The sequence below is a fragment of the Hyla sarda genome, chromosome 9 (genome assembly GCF_029499605.1).
Source record: "Hyla sarda isolate aHylSar1 chromosome 9, aHylSar1.hap1, whole genome shotgun sequence".
Taxonomy (NCBI): domain Eukaryota; kingdom Metazoa; phylum Chordata; class Amphibia; order Anura; family Hylidae; genus Hyla; species Hyla sarda.
Window position 1 is genome coordinate 155,595,393 of NC_079197.1, and position 19,276 is coordinate 155,614,668.

The following is a 19,276-nucleotide window of genomic DNA, read 5'->3' on the forward strand; positions in this document are numbered from 1 at the left end:
ACACCTGCGTTACTGTAGCTACATACAGTACACCCTTCTTGTGACTTTTCATGGTTTTCATGGAATGCATCAGTGTTTCCCAATCAGGGTGCCTTCAGCTGTTGCAAAACTACAACTCCCAGCATGCCTGGACAGCCAAAGGCCAGTTTTTTCCCAACTAGACTACTTGTGCTATGTTTGTCCACATGACAGATTTCCCTCCATGGCCAATCTGTATTCAGCCCTTGCTGGCTAGGTTGATTCTCCAGTAAATTTTCTATGAACCAGAATGTCCTTTAGGTTATGACTGCATCAAAAAGCAATAATAGGCTCAGGTATCTCCTCTGTATCTCTCAGAGCAGGATTATTTTCAATCAGGTACCGATTTTTAAAGATTGCTGCCAATGGATTGTACTTATAGGAGAACACAAACCATTTTTTTGTTTCTTACATTTTCTTCTGCCCTCATAGTTCTAAGTCAAAAGTGTCAAACAATCTCTTGCACTTACTTTCTGAAAAGCATTTTCTATTGTATCAGATGAAAAATCCCTTCACATCCCCTTAAAGGTGGAAAACTGTGACAGTGTTTACTGGTGACACTTTTCGATGATAGATGGGCATCCTAACCATATGTTCACACTGAGGAATTTCCGTGCGTAATTCCACTTGCGTATTCTGCACAAACTCTGCCTTGAATGAATGTTCCATTGACTTGATCTCCTTAAGGATGTAGGGAATACCTGTACGCCCTGCACCTGCTCCCCTTCTATGACACAGGCTCAAGAGCTGAGCGCGCATCATAGCGGGCTGGTCCCAGTGCTGGGACCCATGTCTAATGCCAGACATCACCGGCAGGCATTAACCCCTTAGACGCTGTGACCAGAGTGGATTGCAGCATCTAAAAAAAAAAAAAAACAGTCCCGGCAGAGCTGATTGGAACCATTGCAGAGGATGGCCAGAGCACCCTGCTATGGCGGGCTGGAGCACCGAGCACCAACATGGCGTAGCATTGAATAGTGTATGCAATCCTGGATTGCATGTAATGATCCACTATGGGAACTAAAAACAGTGTAAAAAATGTTTTAAAAAAAGGTTAGTAAATGTGATTTAACCCTTTCCCTAATAAAAGTTTGAATTACCCATTTAAAGGGAACAAATCAGAAGATTTTAGCATATGTAATGCTTGACAACGCATTATATATGCTAAAATCGTTATCCTCACCATCCCCGGGGGAAGTTTTTGCCCCCAGGGATGGTGAAGATATATAGTTATAAAGTCCCCTCTGGCTACACCGCAAGTAGTGTAGACTCCGATCTAGACCGTCGCTCCGATCGTGGTCCCGTCCCCTCATCTTGATTGACAGCTCGCGTCATTGCTCTGCTCCCTAAGCAGACGGAGTAGAGCGGTGATGCGAGCCATCAATCAAGATGAGGGGACAGGACCACGATCGGAGCGACGGGTGCTCGTAAGTAGAAATTCCTGTGGGACTATGTGCGGGCTGCCGAGGGGAGGGATTTACACCATCCCTTGTGGCAAAAACATCCTCCGCAGATGGTGAAGATAACGTTATATATCCTAAAATATGCTGATTGATTCCCTTAAAAAAATAAGTTATATATATGTAAAAACAAATAAACATGTGGTATTGCCACGTGTGTAAATGTCCAAACTATAAAAATATTATGTTCACTAAGCCACATCAATGGCTTTTAAAAATACCAAAGTCCAAAATTGCGTATTTTAGGTCGCTTGGTGTACCCTAACATTTTTACCCTAACATTTTTTTAAAAATGCAATCAAAAAGTCTAATTTAAAAAACAGAACCGATAAAAACTACAGATCACGGCACAAAAAATGAGCCCTCATATATCCCTGTATAAGGAAAAAAAAATGTTCTTAGGGGTCAGAAGATGACAATTTTAAAGGTACTAATTTCTGTGCAAAAAGTTAATTTTTTTTTTAACAAAGTAAAAGAAAATAAAACCAATATAAGTTGGGTATCATTTTAATCGTATAGACCTACAGAATACATTTCAGGTGTCATTTTTACCGAAAAAAAAATAAAATATTTTTTTGGTTTTGCTGTAGATTGATAATGACATTACAAAGTAAAATTGGTAGCGCATAAAACCAGCCCCATATAGGTTTGTAGGAGGAAAACTGAAAGGGTTATGATTTTTAGAAGGTGAGGAGGAAAAAAACTGAAAGTGCAAAAATGAAAGAACCCTGAGTCCTTAAAGGGGTACTCCTCTTCCATCGGATAGGGGATAGGATGTCTAGGGGCGGAGTACCCCTTTAAGGGTTTAATGGTCTTTCCGCCACTCTATTCACACTGAGGAATTTCCATGGACAAAATGTCCGGCACAGAATTCTATTCCGCCAGGAGATTGAACATTCTTCTGGCATAATCTGGTGGAAGTCAATGGGACTTTATTTTTCTTGACTAAATTGGAGCTGAATTTTCGCATTGGAATTTGTTGAAATTCCTGCCCAAAATAATTCCTCATCAATCCCTCAGTGTGAACATACCCTAACATAGAGATCATCGTAGGATTTCCTAGTGTTGGACCCCTGAGGAATCAACTATACACTGTGGAGGAAGCACTTGTTAAATTGCTCAGCAGCACCACCACAGGGGAAATGAAGAAGTATACATTTCCCATTAAAAAGTAGGAACTGTGCAATGTAACGTGCTGCTAGGTCCTCCATAGTAAGAAGAAGTGTATTTGATCTTATGCAGATATCCCCTCTGTGTAAATGGGCACTGTCATGAAATTAAAAAAATTGATATGTTGTAGTACTTAAGTACTACAACATATCTCTAATATACTTTAATTTAAAAAAGTGATTTTAAACCAGTTTAAAATCACTTTTAAATTTGGCCACTAGGGGTCGCCCTCCTAGTGGCCGAATTCATTCTGCAGTGACATCACTACAGAATTTCAACTCATTGAAGATTGGCAACGAGTCGAAATTCAGTCACTGCGGTGCTCGCTTCTGCCTGTCAATCAAACAGGCGGGAGCGAGCGCTTTGCAGGAAGTGGATGCGCGCAGGCTCCCGGGGACAAGGTAAAGTATTATATGGGGGGGGGGGGGGGTTTGAGTGTTCACCTATACAGTATGCCTCCAGTTTCCCCACTACAACTCCCAGCATGCCCTGACAGCCAATAGATGTCAGGGCAAGCTGGGAGTTGCAGTGGGGAAACAGCTGGTGGCATCCTGTATAGGTGAACTACGGGCAGAAGTGTCGGACACAGCAGGCATCAGTGACGTGGTCCCTGCTGGGGAAGTCTGCCTGGTAGTGAGCATGCTACCAGGCAGACAAAAGGCATTTTTAATATCTAAAAAATAAAAATAAAGGCAGGGAGGGGGTTAGGGATAGATGGGTAATAGGCAGGGACAGAAAAAATAAAAAAAAGTGATGGTGGGAGCTACCCTTAAACTTTTTTTTTTTAATGCCTCCCTTACAATATACTCCCTTCTTTTTGTTCCTCATGGATCAAATTTTTCAGCTACCGTTTACTTAATAGGGTTATTCAAAATTGACTTCTTCTAAAAACAGCGGCACTCTCGTCCTCAGGCTAAATGTGGTATTACAGCTCAGTTCCAGTGAAGTGAACTGAGCCATGTTGTAGTACCACACACAACCTGAGGACAGGGATGGTGCTGTTTTTGCAAGAAATTAGCTCTGTTTTTCTCTTCCTGAAACCTCCAGGCTGTATCATTTCACTATATATGTCTTGGCCAGCGAATGGCCACTGTCATTTTGCAGGAACAGATTGCATAACTGATAAAAAATAACAGATGTCATAAAACCATAAAAAATATTTGTCTGCATTATGATGTGTCCTGAATGATAAAATGTGATGCACAACATTAAGTCATAAAGTCACATTCTGATGCTCTGCCAGAGCTGATATCATTTGGACGTATTCCCCAATTGTTTACTGTAATTCAGTACAAAGTGCAGATACAATATCTTAAATAACTACAATCATAATGTAATCCAATGTGGATGATAGACAAACATAAATGATGACATATCCACTCGTTCTTATATACAGATACATGTGCCTGCTTCTTGTATACATATTACAGGAGGTATAGACCAGAATTAGCAGTTCTCACGCTTTTTTATTTATTATTTATTTTATTATTTTATGGCATTTACTGTGCAGGATACATAACACTATCATTTTAATATGTTGTTATGAATGTGATGTTACCTATAATGTCTTTTTTGGTGATAATACAGGGCTTTATTAGGAAAGGGATATTTTTTTTATTTTTTTACACTTTAACATTTTATTTTTATACTTTTTACCTATTATACTATACTATATATTATATTATATATAATAATTATCAGTATACACTGACAGTTCGCCTGTGAGACCCAGCCTATGGCGCGACCTCACAGGCTTCCGTACTTGGCAGACAGGAGGCCATCATCTGGCTTTCTGCTGCCATGGCAACCATCAGGACCCTGCTATCGCACTGCAGGATCGCCGCTGGGGGAGAGCAGGATCCCTCTCCCACTCTCAATCCTATAGATGCCGTGTTCAGTACTGACCATAGCATCTATGGGGTTAACACTGACTAAACCAGCGCTACCTAGGTCTCTGTAGCTGAAGCGGGATCACAGCTGTGATTGACAGCTGGAGGCCGCCGCTGATCTCCTGCGTCACATCTGGGTGCAGGGTGAATGGGTATGTCCCATTGCGGGAAGGTACCCACTGCAAGGACATATCCATACATCCTATAGCAGAGAAGGAATAATAATAATATTATAGTAGTAATCAAATCAAACTATATTTAAAACCAAAATTTCCAGTTTAAAAAAACTGTCTTCATGACCAGGAGAATTTAAAGGGGTACTCCACCCCTAGACATATTATCCTCTATCCAAAGGATAGGGGATACTCTGTCTAATCTCCGGCCTGCCGCTGCAGCATTATGAACACGGATGCCTGGGGCTTCCGCGTTCGTGACATCATGCCACGCCCCCTCCCTTCAGGTTTATGGGAGGGGGCGTGACAACTGTGTACTACAACGCATTTGAAAGCCACAGTGCTGACCCTGGGATTGTGGGGGGGGGGGGGGGGGGGGGGCAGCAGCTGCATGTAGTCACTTTTAGATTACATTCAGCATATTCAAATAAATAAGTCCGGAGGAGACATGTTGCGGTATACACAACACCCCATTCTCTAGGGTTGCCAACATATACCAGAGAACTTTACAACAATGGATAGAAGGAACCCAGCCCAACACATAATCATACCACATGGCTTGTTAGTGGTCTACATAGCAGCTGTATTTACATATACAGGGTGTATATATATATATATATATATATAGAGAGAGAGAGAGAGAGAGAGAGAGAGAGATGGATTGTCTTTTCCTAATGCTCTAGAGCAGCAGTCTCAAAGTGTGGCCCTCCAGATGTTGTAAAACTTCAACTCCCAGCATGCCCAGGCAGCCGTTTGCTGACACTGCGGATGCGCTACTGGTATTTGACACTGTGGAGGCATCCCTAGAGTATGTCTGCTACTGTGTCCATGTGTCCTGCTTTGTCTGCTTGGAGATGCGGCCGCGATGCCTGTGACTGCGCATGCGACTGTCAGATCCCTGTGTGTCAGCTCGTAGTGGCGTAGCAGATAAAAGCAGGACAAACAGGCACAGCAGGAGGCACACTCTACAAATGGTCATCAGCGCATCTACAGCGTCAAATACGCTGCAGATGCGCTACGTGTGACCCTACCCTATTAGAAGGAACACGATAATCTTGAAGACAGAAACAAAGTCAGGAAAAAAAAAAAGTGAAGAAAGATGTAGAAGAAGAGCGAACAATAGCATCTGAAGGCAGAATGGGTGCGGGAGCTGTCCAGCAGCTGAAATACTAGAGTCATTACAGCTGCAAATCCTTGATCTCCAACTCAAGGTTCTCCAGCTTTTGCAGAATAATCACTCCCAGAACGACCTGACAGCTTGTAGCTGTCAGGACATGCAAGGAGTTATACATTCTTTTTATTGTAAAAAAAAAATTTCAATTCACAGATTCTGGATCAGTGTTCTAGGGCAAATGTGCAGGTATTACATGTATAGTCTTATAGATGATGTCGTTTATCATGCTACATGGGACAAGATTGTATTTTTAATTAGAGCTTCCATGTAAATGTCAAGACTGTGTAGGTTGTAGCGGGGACTGTTTTGTCCGCACACTTTTCTTTGGAAGAATGAGTGATTAGTAAATGTAAAAAGTAAACAAAAAACAATAAATAAATAAATAAAACTACAACTTTAAAAATCTATAAAAATGAAATGTATGAACCTATGTCAACTTAAAGTAGTGCACGGGATAGGAACATTTATTCAAATACATTTTTAGGGATAATAAATTTTTGGTGTCTGATCATGGGGGGGGGGGGGGGGGGGTCCGAACACTGGGACCCCCGCGATCTCCTGTACCGTGCCTCGGCTCTCTGCATGAAAAGAGTTGTGTTAACCACCAGACGAAGTGTTGGCCAACAAGCCCCCTCCATGCTTTTCTATGGTAGAGCTTGAGCACTGTACTCGGGTATCTCTTAAGCTAAAATTTTGTGTCATTTTACATCTAATAAAGCGAGTCTGCACCCATGATGAACATCAGCTACATAGCCATTGGCTGCCTTAAAGAGTATCTGACACCATGTTCACCCACACTAAACCCGATATACTGGGTTATAGTGCGAGTGAACAGCTTTACAAAGAGGGGTCAATTACTCAAATCCATGAGTATATGAAGAGTTCTGTTATTGTACACTCCCTGCTACATTGTGCTCCAGTGCGCATTGGAGGCAGGGAGCCAGCTCACTCAGGTCCTCTGTCTCCCCCATATTCCCCCTGTTGGTCCCACCCCTTCATTAATATGCTAATAAATGCAGCGGATGAGCGCTCTGCTCTTTGTATGCTCTCCCCCGGCATTCAGTAACATAATAATGAAGGGGGCGGAGCCGACTGTGGAATATTGAGGAGGCAGGGGAGCTGGGTGAGCCGGCTTCCGGCCTCCAATGCATACTGGATAACAATGCAGCTGAAGATTACAGTGCCAGAACTGCATATGCTGAACGGATTTGAGTATACAATAACATTCAGTAACATAATAATGAAGGGGCGGAGCCGACTGGGGAATATTGAGGAGGCAGGGGAGCTGGGTGAACCGGCTTCCGGCCTCCAATGCATACTGGATAACAATGCAGCTGAAGATTACAGTGCCAGAACTGCATATGCTGAACGGATTTGAGTATACAGTAACATTCAGTAACATAATAATGAAGGGGGCGGAGCCGACTGGGGAATATTGAGGAGGCAGGGGAGCTGGGTGAGCCGGCTTCCGGCCTCCAATGCGTACTGGATAACAATGCAGCTGAAGATTACAGATCCAGAACTGCATATACTGAACGGATTTGAGTAATGGACTCCTCTTTGTAAAGCTGTTCACCAGCACGATAACCCAGTCTATTGGGTTTAGTGCAGGAGAACAGGGTGTCAGATTCTCTTAAACTTCTTTGCTGTTTGTTTTATGTTTTTATCTTCTAGTTATAGTTTGTACTGTAAAAGTTAGATTTTTTTTTTTAAAGTAACATAGTTTCTCCATCTGTTAAGTCTAGTGGTCTCCAAACTGCGGCCCTCCAGATGTTGCAAAACTACAACTCCCAGCATGCCCGGACAGCCAACAGCTGTCCGGGCATGCTGGGAGTTGTAGTTTTGCAACATCTGGAGGGCCACAGTTTGGAGACCACTGATTTTTGCCTCCTATCCTGCAGCGTTGATCCAGAGTTAGACGAAAAGGTAGAAAGCTATTTCCGTACCCTTGGGGGGGGGGGGATAATATTCATTCCTGACTCTATATCTCACAACTGGAATAAATCCCAGGATAACCCATCCTTATAATTTAGAATTGTGTCTTTGATTACTCCATTAAGCACATAATGATGTCCTTATGTGAACGGGTGAGGGTCTGAATGCCTAATTCCCACATTATTAAGCCCCGCAGGCCTCCTCATTGCTACATTAATACCCAATGTAAGTATTTGTCATTTATATGCTAATCTGATTATTTAGATGTTCATGTGTTATTATGAGCTAAGCCTTTTGGTGCATCAAAATATCCAAGCTTATAAGGAGGTCGTGGGGTTAATTATTCAACCCCCCCTTAAACCACAGGACTGAATGTATCACTTTAAGACTACTCAGTTGTTTATAAATATCTGATGTATTGCTCCGATCCTTATTATATTTAAAGGGGTATTCCAGGCAAAACCTTTTTTTATATATATAAACTGGCTCCGGAAAGTTAAACAGATTTGTAAATTACTTCTATTAAAAAGTCTTAATCCTTCCAATAGTTATTAGCTTCTGAAGTTTTCTGTCTAACTGCTCAATGATGATGTCACGTCCCGGGAGCTGTGCATGATGGGAGAATATCCCCATAGGAGCTGCACAGCTCCCGGGACGTGAGTCATCAGAGAGCAGTTAGACAGAAAACAACAACTCAACTTCAGAAGCTAATAACTATTGGAAGGATTAAGATTTTTTAATAGAAGTAATTTACAAATCTGTTTAACTTTCCGGAGCCAGTTTTGGCCTGGAATACCCCTTTAATGGAAACGAAAAAGCATGACCCCCACTACATGGTACGGTATGTGCAGTGAAGGAAAAAAGTATTTGATCTCCTGCTGATCAGTCTATCATTTTTATTATCAGTTTATTTCAACAGTGAGAGATGGACTACCAACAAAGAAATCCAGAAAGATGCATTTCAAATAAGTTATTAATTAATTTGCAAGTTAGTAGATTTGTTATTTTAAAAAACAGTAACATAGTTTGTCCATCTGTTTAATCTAGTGGTCTCCAAACTGTGGCCCTCCAGATGTTACAAAACTACAACTCCCAGCATGCCCGGACAGTTGTTGGCACTCCGGGTATGCTGGGAGTTGTAGTTTTGCAACAGCTGGAGGGCTGCAGTTTGGAGAGCACTGGTTTTCCTCTCCTATCCTGCAGCGTTGATCCAGAGTAAGGTTGGGTTCAGATCACTGTTTTCAATCAGTTTTTTTTTTAAAGAAAACCGTATGGCAAATAAAAACAGATGGAACAGTATGGGAAAAAGTAAACCGTATACTGTTTTTAAAAGTGCATACAGTTCCGTCCGTTTTTATTTAAAAAAAAATTAAAAAAACATACGTTTTTGAAAATGTTGTCCATTTTTAATGGGAGGGGTGTTGGATGGGGACAACCATGGTTTTGACTCCGGTTTAATAACACATTTTTTTTTTTTTACATGGATATCAATGGGAAACGCACATGTATACGGTTCCATACAGGAAACTGTATACGGTTTTTACTTTGCACATGCGCATTTGCATCCTAAAGTCCCCACCCAAGACCCCTTCCATTAAAAATGGACAACATTTTCAAAAACTTATGTTTTTTTTTTGTTTTTTTTTATATAGAGTTTTCTTTAGAAAAACTGATTGAAAACAGTATGGCAAAAACGTGATGTGAACCCAGCCTATGACCCTTAAAAGGTAAAAGCGAATTTCCTTACCTTGGGGTGGAGTGGGGTGGGGGGGCTAATATTCATTCCTGACTCCATGTCTCTAAACCGAAATAAATCTAAGGGTAACCTGCATTTGCATTTTATTCAGTGAAATAATTTATTCAATGAAATAAGTATTTGGCCCCTTGGTAAAACTTGACTAAGTACTTGGTGGCAAAACGCTTGTTGGCAATTACATAGGTCAGACGCTTCTTGTAGTCGGCCACCAGATTTGCAGACGTCTCAAGAGAGGTTTTGTCCCACTCCTCTTTGCAGATCCTCTCCAAGCAAGTCAAACCTTCAGCTCTCTCCATAGATATGGGATTAAAGGGGTACTCCGGCACTAAGACATCTTATCCCCTATACAAAGGATGCCTGATCTCGGGGGTCCCGCCACTGGGGACCCCCGTGATCTTGCACGCAGCACCCCGTTATAATCAGTCCCATGTTTGCTCCAGGTCTGATTACTGGCGATCACGGGGGCCGGAGCATAGTGATGTCACTGCCCCGCCCCCATGTGCCGTCATGCTCCGCCCCCTCAATGCGAGCCTATGGGAGGGGGCGTGACAGGGGGCATGACAGGGGGCGTGAATACCCATCTGCGACTCTTTTACAATATACAAACAAAGAAGGAGATGATCCGCTCACCCTTTCCACGATGAGTCCAATAGTCCCAGGCTGGCCAGGTGCACGGGGCGTGATAGCCACAATCACGGTGTATACTGCAGGAAGTAACCCCCAAGGGGGGAAAGCAGCACTCCAGATTCCAGTCACGGGTGTTTCCATGTTTTTATTCTTTTTTCCCCCTTTTTTGTGATGATTTTAACAAGATGAAAATAAAGCTTGTCATTTTTACTATGTCCTGACTGGAATCTGGAGGGCTGGTTTCCCCCCTTGGAGTTACTTCCTGACTCGTTTTCAATGCCCTGGTTAAGAGAAGGAGGTTCTCGCCCAAGATGTGACAGTATATGGCCCCATCCATGGTCCATGTGATTCAGTGAAGTTGTCCTGTCCCCTTGGCAGAAAACCACCCCTAAAGCATAGTGGTTCCACCTCCGTGTTTGACGTGGGGATGGTGTTCTTGGAGTAATAGGCATGGTGAGTTGATGTCATAGAGCTCGATTTTGGCGACAACACTTTCACCCTGTTCTCCTCTGTATCTTTCTGATGTCCATTGGCAGACTTCAGACAATGTACAGTACATGTGCTTTCTTGAGCAGGGGGGCCTTTTGGCCTTCAATATATATATGCTTCTCTAGGTCATGCAGATTGTTTACATACAGTATAATTTAATGTGTCTAGCTTCTGTATTTGGCTCACAAATCCCTCTGTTCTGCTGCTCACTCATTTTGACATCCACTAAACAGGAAGGGGCGTGTCTAAGGTTAAGCACTGAGCCCGCCCTCACTCACCATGCATTCACTTTCTCCCTGAGTCTGCTGTGCTGTGCTGGGTCTCTTCATCCAATCACTGCAGGCTGCTCTGTAACCCCCTTCCTCTCTGTTTACAGACAGGAGTCTGATAGGACAGGAGTGAGCACAGAGGAATGCTAGTCCCGCCCTGGCCTATGCTTCAGCTGGAACAAAGATGATGCTGCAGGCATACAGGATTATGTTCTAGATGGTATGGGGACCCCTAGTGGTCTTTTTTTAGGAGCCATGATTTCTATAAAAAGGAGATAACATTTATATAAGTATATTAAAAAGGTTATTGTTTTCTAAGATGTACAGTGCCTTTTTAACCCCTTAAGGACCAAGGACGTACTGGTACGTCCTTGGTCCTGCTCCCCTGATATAACGCGGGGTTACACGGTAACCCCGCATCATATCACGGCGGGCCCGGCATCATAGGGAAGCCGGGACCCGCCGCTAATAGCACGCAGCGCCGATCGCGGTGCCGCGCGCTATTAACCCTTTAGCCGCGCGCTCAGAGCTGAGCCACGCGGCTAAAACCGAAAGTGAAAGCTGCCGGTTAACTCAGTGGGCTGTTCGGGATAGCCGCGGCGAAATCGCGGCATCCTGAACAGCTTACAGGACAGCGGGAGGGTCCCTACCTGCCTCCTCGCTGTCCGATCGCCGAATGACTGCTCAGTGCCTGAGATCCAGGCATGAGCAGTCATGCGGCAGAATCGTCGATCACTGGTTTCCTATGAGAAACCAGTGATCAATGATGAAGATCGGTGTGTGCAGTGTTATAGGTCCCTATGGGATAACAATGATCAGTATAAGGGATCAGTGTGTGCAGTGTTATAGGTCCCTATGGGAGCAAAAACAAGTGGAAAAAAAAAGTGAATGAATATCATTTAACCCCTCCCCTATTAAAAGCTTGAATCGCCCCCCTTTTCCCATAAAAAAAAAACACAGTGTAAATAAAAATAAAAATAAACATATGTGGTATCACCGCGTGCGGAAATGTCCGAATTATAAAAATATATCATTAATTAAACCGCTCGGTCAATGGCGTGCGCGCAAAAAAATTCCAAAGTCCAAAATAGTGCATTTTTGGTCACTTTTTATATAATTTAAAAATGCGATCAATAAGTCCTATCAATGCAAAAATGATACCGTTAAAAACTTCAGATCACGGCGCAAAAAATGAGCCCTCATACCGCCCCATACACGGAAAAATAAAAAAGTTATAGGGGTCAGAAGATGACAATTTTAAACGTATTAATTTTCCTGCATGTAGTTATGATTTTTTCCAGAAGTCCGACAAAATCAAACCTATATAAGTAGGGTAATATTTTAATCGTATGGACCTACAGAATAAAGATAAGGTGTCATTTTTACCGAAAAATGTACTCCGTAGAAACGGAAGCCCCCAAAAGATACAAAACGGCATTTTTTTTTTCAATTTTGTCGCACAATGATTTTTTTCCATTTCACCGTAGATTTTTGGGCAAAATGACTGACGTCATTACAAAGTAGAATTGGTGGCGCAAAAAATAAGCCATCATATGGATTTTTGGTGCAAAATTGAAAGAGTTATGATTTTTTAAAGGCAAGGAGCAAAAAACGAAAATGCAAAAACTGAAAAAACCCGGTCCTTAAGGGGTTAAGTCCAACTTGCTTTTTAACAAAAAAGGCTTATATTACCGTTATCACAGTAATCATGACTATTAGCACAGCCAATGGCTGTCCAGGCACGCTGGGGGTTGTAGTTTTGTAACAGCTGGAGGCCCCCTGGTTGAGAAACACTGATCTACAGACTTACGAGCCTTCAGCATCACAGACAGCTGTTAACATAGTGCGCCATTCTCACAAGTATATAAATCGGTGCCTTGTGTTGATAGCATAGCGTATCGCGGCAGTCATGTTTATGGCTGAGACATCTGTACTTTCGCTTATTTGTGTGTTGCAGAATACAATGGGACTTTTGTGAGGCCAGATAAATTCTCTCTTTTTTCCCCCGGACCATTGGCTACATATGTAGTGTTTAGAATGCAGAACGCGTGTATCCTACAATACATCAAAGGGCCGGTAACCAGTCTAATGGGTAGCTCCAGACACACTTTACCTGCAAGCCATTTTACACTTGAAAAACAAATATGTACTATGCGACATTCCCTCAGCGCACAAGGGACACAATAACAAATTCAATGTTTGTTTACTTTATCGTTTATCTGGAATAACTTGTATTTCCCAGGATGTAATGATTCTACATGTGTCAATATGAGTTAAATATGAATTTCGGTCCCGGGCCAAATCCCACGATTAGCGGTTTTACGTCGGACACTTTATAGCTTTAGATCACACAGATTCATTATGACACGTACACCCTTTTAATTTAAGTATGTAAATTGGTTTCCGTGGTCTCAGACAATTATATTGTTAGTATAATTCATAAGCTAGCATTGAAATATTAATACCATTGTAATATAATACAGTCAAATAGAATAGGCGTATGTCTGTGAAATTTGTGTTTAGCAATTATAAGGCTGGCGCGTCGTTACCTGAGATAGACAGAATAGGCAGTAGCCTAGGGCACCAATCGAGATGGGAAGATACATTATGGATTAAGAAAAAAAAGAAAAACAAAAGTCTGAGGGCAGCATAGGCTATTGTTAGGATATGGTGTATACCTTTTGCTTTATAGTTTTTGCTGATGTAGCAGGCACAGGATATTCTCCATTTTGGTTTGCAAATGCACAATGATGTGGGTTCTGTAATGCAGCCCACATTTACCATGAATCCTCTGGCTGGTGATCAGGTGTTTGATTACTGCAATTGGTCATTAATTAAAAAGGTTATCCAGTGAAAACTATCTTATCCCCTATCCACAGAATAGGGGATAAGTAGCTGATCACGGGGGAGGGGCCTGACTGCTGGGGCCCCAGGGATCTCTGGAACGGGACCCCGGCTCTTAGTAAGGAGCTTGTGAGGTAGACAGCACAAGTTTCATTCATTTTTATGGGAGTGCTGGAGATGCCTGAGTGCTGAACTGGGGTCTTTGTTCGGCGATCCAATATAAATGAACAGAGTGCGTGTTATCTACCGCACACGCTACTAACGGAGAGCTGAGGTCGCAGTTGTCAGACCCCTCCAATCAGCTACTTATCCCCTATCCTGTGAATGGAGGATGAGATCGTTTTCAGTGGACAACCCCTTTAAGCTGCTATTGCTGTAGTATACTTAGGTGAACTCATTAGATTTATAAGAGGTCTGTTCTCATTATGTGCAGTTTTGATGCATTTTTTTTAATTAAAAGTGTGTTTTTATTTTTAAATATTTCTATAAGGCGAAAGAAAGTTAACCTATATTTACAATTGAGGTGTTTTAAGAAGATTGAAGTCTTTAGGATGTGTTCACATGCTGAATGTTTACTGTATTTTTCACACATCTCACTGCATTTTGGCTATTTTTGCTGTCATTTTCTTAACAGCAAAAACAGAAGAAAAAAACTGCAGCAAGAAATGCAGTGTGTGAACCGAGCATCAGAAAAGGTGCATAACTACTATACATCCTTATCCCATAGAGATAGCAGCAGTATACAGATAGAACTGGAAGGGGGAGGTTTATAACTACTATGCATCCTTATCCCATAGAGATAGCAGCAGTATACAGATAGAACTGGAAGGGGGAGGTTTATAACTACTATATATCCTTATCCCATAGAGATAGCAGCAGTATACAGATAGAACTGGAAAGGGGAGGTTTATAACTACTATACATCCTTATCCCATAGAGATAGCAGCAGTATACAGATAGAACTGGAAGGGGGAGGTTTATAACTACTATATATCCTTATCCCATAGAGATAGCAGCAGTATACAGATAGAACTGGAAGGGGGAGGTTTATAACTACTATATATCCTTATCCCATAGAGATAGCAGCAGTATACAGATAGAACTGGAAGGGGGAGGTTTATAACTACTATATATCCTTATCCCATAGAGATAGCAGCAGTATGGTTTATAACTAATTATACACCAACATACACCTTGAATGTAGCTCTTCATTTTGCTTTTAATTATACATTTTATTGTAGGTGCTCGGGTCTTATATTAAATATATCAGTATAGCTCCAATTTGAACTCTGAAACACAGAAAAGAACTAGGGAGCAATAACTACTGGAATTAAATATACTTTATTACAATTAGATAACAGGAAAACACACTGAAATAAAATCCAACAATGTGGAAGGCAGTTATGGCAATACAGAGTACAGTGGTCCCTCAACATACGATGGTAATCCGTTCCAAATGGACCATCGTTTGTTGAAACCATCGTATGTTGAGGGATCCGGGCAATGTAAAGTATAGGACAGTGGTCTACAACCTGCGGACCTCCAGATGTGCTGGGTGTTGTAGTTTTGCAACATCTGGAGGTCCGCAGGTTGTAGACCACTGTTAGAGGAAGTTGTACTCACCTGTCCCCGCCGCTCCGGACAGTCACCGCTCGTCACCGCTGCCCTGGATGTCGCCATCCATCGCTGTCGCCGCGTCCCCGAGGTGTCCCTGACGCTCCGGCAAGGCCTCTGCTTCCCCGGGATCCTCGCTCTCCGTCGCCGCCATCATGCCGCTATGCACGCCGCTCCTATTGGATGACGGGACGGCGTGTGCAGCAACATGATGACGACGATGGAGAGCGCCGACGATGCAGAGGATCCCGAAGAGGACGCCCCGTAGCCCCGAGGACAGGTAAGTGATCGTCAGCGGACCACATGGGGCACCGTAAATGGCTATGCGGCGGCAGGTGAAGCAGTCTGCGCTGCCAGATAGCCGTTTATGCGATGGCCCCAACATACAAAAGCATCGTATGTTGATGCTGCCTTCAACATGTGATGGCCTCTGAGAGGGATCGTATGCTGAAATTATCGTATGTCGGGGCCATCGTAGGGCGGGGGGGTCACTGTATGTAGTTAGAGGGTTAACACTTGGGAATAAATCCTACATATCTATATACATACTGCCATTAGGGAAGGATCATAGGGTCTATTTAATAAGATAGAGTAAAGTGCACTGAGTTTTTATCTAAGGTGCTATACAATCCTAAAGTGCATAATAGTGTTGTATAAAGAACACTTACCCATGTCTATAGTGCCAGAATCTGCCTGCCCCAACGCACGTTTCGTCTAATTGACTTTCTCTAATTGTAATAAAGTATATTTAATTCCAGTAGTTATTGCTCCCTAGTTCTTTTCTGTGTTTCATGGTTTATAACTACCAGAAATCCTGATCCCATATAGATAGCAGCAGCAGTATACAGATAGAGCTGGAGGGGAGGTGTATAACTACTATATATCCTTATCCCATAGAGGTAGCAGCAGTATACAGATAGAACTGGAAAGGGGAGGTTTATAACTACTATATATCCTGACCCCATAGGAATAGTGTCACGATTCGGCTGGCTGGAGGTGGATCCTCTGTGCCAGAGAGGGATTGGCGTGGACCGTGCTGGTGGACCGGTTCTAAGTTGCTACTGGTATTCACCAGAGCCCGCCGCAAAGCGGGATGGTCTTGCAGCGGCGGTAGCAACCAGGTCGTATCCACTGGCAACGGCTCAACCTCTCTGACTGCTGAAGATAAGCGCGGTACAAGGGAGTAGACAAGAGCAAGGTCGGACGTAGCAGAAGGTCAGGGCAGGCAGCAAGGATCGTAGTCAGGGGCAACGGCAGGAGGTCTGGAACACAGGCTAGGAACACACAAGGAAACGCTTTCACTGGCACAATGGCAACAAGATCCGGCGAGGGAGTGCAGGGGAAGTGAGGTATAAGTAGGGAGTGCACAGGTGAACATACTGATTAAGCCTGCTGCGCCAATCAGTGGCGCAGTGGCCCTTTAAATTGCAGAGACCCGGCGCGCGCGCCCTAAGGAGCGTAGCCGCGCGCGCCGGGACAAGACAGACGGGGAACGGGTCAGGTACGGGAGCCGGGATGTGCATCGCGAGCGGGCGCCTCCCACATCGCGAATCGCATCCCGGCTGGGAGAGATATTGCAGCGCACCCGGTCAGCAGGTCTGACCGGGGCGCTGCGAATGAGAGGATGCTGCGAGCGCTCCGGGGAGGAGCGGGGACCCGGAGCGATCGGCATAACAGATAGCAGCAGTATACAGATAGAACTGGAAGGGGGAGGTTTATAACTACTATATATCCTGATCCCATAGAAATAACAGCAGTTTACAGATAGAACTGGAAGGGGGAGGTTTATAACTACTATATATCCTGATCCCATAGAGATAGCAGCAGCAGTATACAGATAGAGCTGGAGGGGAGGTGTATAACTACTACATATCCTGATCCCATAGAGATAGCAGCAGTATACAGATAGAACTGGAAGGGTAAGGTTTTATAACTACTATATATCCTGATCCCATAGAAATAGCAGCAGTATACAGATAGAACTGGAAGGGGGAGGTTTATAACTACTATATATACTGACCCCATAGGGATAGCAGCAGTATCCAGATAGAACTGGAAAGGGGAGGTTTATAACTACTATATATCCTGACCCCATAGGGATAGCAGCAGTATACAGATAGAACTGGAAGGGGGAGGTTTATAACTACCATATATCCTGATCCCATAGAGATAGTAGCAGCAGTATACAGATAGAGCCGGAGGGGAGGTGTATAACTACTACATATCCTGATCCCATAGAGATACTTATGCTTCCTCCTTTCTGTAAATCGCTTAGTGAACAATGGGAAAATATATCAAACATACATTGCCCAGAATGGTACATGCTGCAGAGTATATGGTTTGTAAATTGACCTGTGGTATCATTTTATTGATCTAAAGGATGTCAATTTCTATTGCCAAGCATGAATTCAGTGCAGATTTCTTCCAATAAATTTAACAAGAAGGTAAAAATCTACAATAAATAAGATAATACATTGCTGCAGATTCTGGATTATGTGCAGATCCACAGGAAACTTTGTAACCATAGATATATATTTTTTTTTTTTTTCACGATCCACCAGATCCACCCCAATATCTGAATCATCCTATGTGGATTTTCCTATATAACATTTGCAGGTTTCCTATGGGAATGCCTTTACTATTCATGGTAGAGAAAGAGTCGGGTTATTTGTCTGCATTAATGTTTAAGTCCTTGGACAAATCTCACATCCATCAATAGAATAATACCGCTCTGTAGGGCCAGCACCAGATGCTTTATAAGGCACGCTTCATTTTTCCTTCTAGTAATATACACCTGCTTCTGTATCCAGAGAGATCCAGAAATATGAGTAAAGAAAGTGCGGACATCTATCACCTCAACAAGAATGATGGCTGCTGTCCTATCTTCTACAAATACAGAAATCTTACTTTTACAGAAGGCATTGTGGTGTCCCGATACAGGACCTGGTCCTGTCCCTTGTCTAAGGTCCCCGCAGCTAGAGTCCCTCCATGTCTATAGGGCTCTTCTGTAGGGTTTACCCCTAGTCGAGTCATATAAATGTGTTATCTAATGTATATATAATTGAATATATAGGAAATATATGTATAGGACCTTAGTGGCCACGTGATACACAGTTGTAATGTATAATATGCTTAACCCCTTCCCGACCTATGACATACCTGTACGTCATGGGTGGCAAGGTGTTCCCGACCCATGACATACAGGTACGTCATGGATATTACTGCCGCTACTCGCGGCATCCCGCAGCGCCCGGAAAGATGGTGGCTATCACTGATAGCCAGCCATCTTACCATGCGACCACGGGGGGTTTCGTCCCCCACCCCCCCCAGCGATCGCTGCTATCAGCTGGTCAAATCTGACTAGCTGATAGCAGCGTTTCGCTATGAAAATACTTAGCAGCGCGGTGTGTGAGTCCCGATCACGGGGATCGGGACACACACCGCTCTGCTAAGTGTCCCTGACCCGTCCCCCGGCGTCACTTACCCGTCGGAGCGGTGTCCCGAGCGGTCCCGGCGTCCTCCGTGCGGTCCCGACGTCCTCCATGCGGTCCCGGCGGCGCTGCGTCCCGGAGGTGAGTTTCCGGCAGCAGTGCGGCATCTTCATTGGCAGCAGTGAGATCGCCGTAAAGCGATCTCACTGCTGCCTCTGAGAGTTTCAAAACTGCAACTCCCAGCATGCCCAGACAGCCTTTGGCTTTCTGGGCATGCTGGGAGTTGTAGTTTTGCAACATCTGGAGGTCCACAGTTTGGAGACCACTGTATAATGGTCTCCAATCTGTGCTCTTCCAGATGTTGCAAAACTACAAATCTCAGCATGCTCAGTCTGTCCAGGCATGCTGGGAGTTGTAGTTCTCTAAC

General features: G+C 43.5%; 1 protein-coding gene across 5 annotated transcripts in view; it reads left to right on the forward strand.

The window, feature by feature from the left end:
- LOC130290510 (5-hydroxytryptamine receptor 2A-like) overlaps positions 1 to 19,276 on the forward strand; it is a 575,216-nt gene that overhangs the window by 19,720 nt on the left and 536,220 nt on the right. Inside the window, exon 1 of one of the 5 annotated variants that reach the window (XM_056538244.1) lies at positions 9,529 to 9,546. The exons of the other annotated variants lie outside the window; for them this stretch is intronic. The gene's annotated coding sequence lies outside the window, so the exon portion shown is untranslated. Of the gene's footprint in view, positions 1 to 9,528; positions 9,547 to 19,276 lie in introns of those variants that run through there. 5 annotated transcript variants of the gene reach the window in all.